This window comes from Dendronephthya gigantea, unplaced genomic scaffold (assembly GCF_004324835.1).
Source record: "Dendronephthya gigantea isolate DGI-Jeju-01 unplaced genomic scaffold, DenGig_1.0 001036F, whole genome shotgun sequence".
NCBI lineage: Eukaryota > Metazoa > Cnidaria > Anthozoa > Malacalcyonacea > Nephtheidae > Dendronephthya > Dendronephthya gigantea.
The window spans coordinates 5208-6319 of NW_021164046.1; positions in this window are offsets into that span (position 1 = coordinate 5208).

Here is a 1112-nt window from a genome sequence, read left to right on the forward strand (position 1 = left end):
ACTTCGAAAGACTTAATATATGAGAACATTTTCGCCGAGTCCAGCTTGACTTTTAAAGTGTTGTTGTATAGTATACCAATGCCTCCCCCTCTACCTTGTTGTCTCGAGATATTGTTAAAGGAGTAGCCCTTCGGGGTGAAATTCCCAAAAGATATATGATCAAATTTTTCAGGGTGAAGCCAGGTTTCTGTAATCGCAAATATATCAAATTCATTCTCAACCACATAGTCTTTGACTAAATTCGCTTTGTTCCGAATAGACCGTCAGTTGAGAAGACCAAAAGAACAAAGCTGAGTAACAGCTGTATCAGGAGTGTTGGCAATGCCTGATAAAGGAATATTGATGAGATTGATTCTCTTAATATAATTTTTGCCATATATATTTACAGGCTTTGGGACACGGTCCATGATTCTAACAGGGATAGCTTCCTGATGATTTGCAGGATGATAGTGATTGTATAGTGTGGCGGTGGTGTTTGCGAAGTAGGTATTATAGCAAATATTCCTATAGGTCATATGGAACAACCAACCTTTCTGTAGATTCAACTGCCCAAGCATTGAACTAAGCTCCTCAGGATTATTAGCGGGTCGAAACGTGTTCATCAAACGTAACTGCTTTCGATGTTGAGACATCTCATCCGACTGATTATTATCAAAAGATTGAGGACCAGGATTAGGCGAAACATCCACACACATTGTTAGATCCTGCTTGAAGGCTTCGTACACAGGACTAGACTAACAAATCCATGTTTCGTTTCTTTAGCAATCGCAAATGAGACTTTGTATTTAGATTCAAAACCAACTCGTTGTATGTTGACCCGACATCGAAAAGCAATATCTCCACAAATACTCAAGGTTATGCCATCCGCAGCCAATCCATCCAAATCCGTGCAATTAGTACTCTTAAATGCCATATTAATTGGTCGAGATGTACGAAACTCGTTAGATGAAATAAATATCATAAAAAATATATAAAGCTGCCGACCAACCGACATATTGGTCGTGAATTAAGCAGTACGAAAACACAATATTCATTTCCATACACCAAAAGATGGTGATTCAATGATAACATCACGTTATCAGCTTTAGAGAATTTCTTTAAAAACTTGTTTA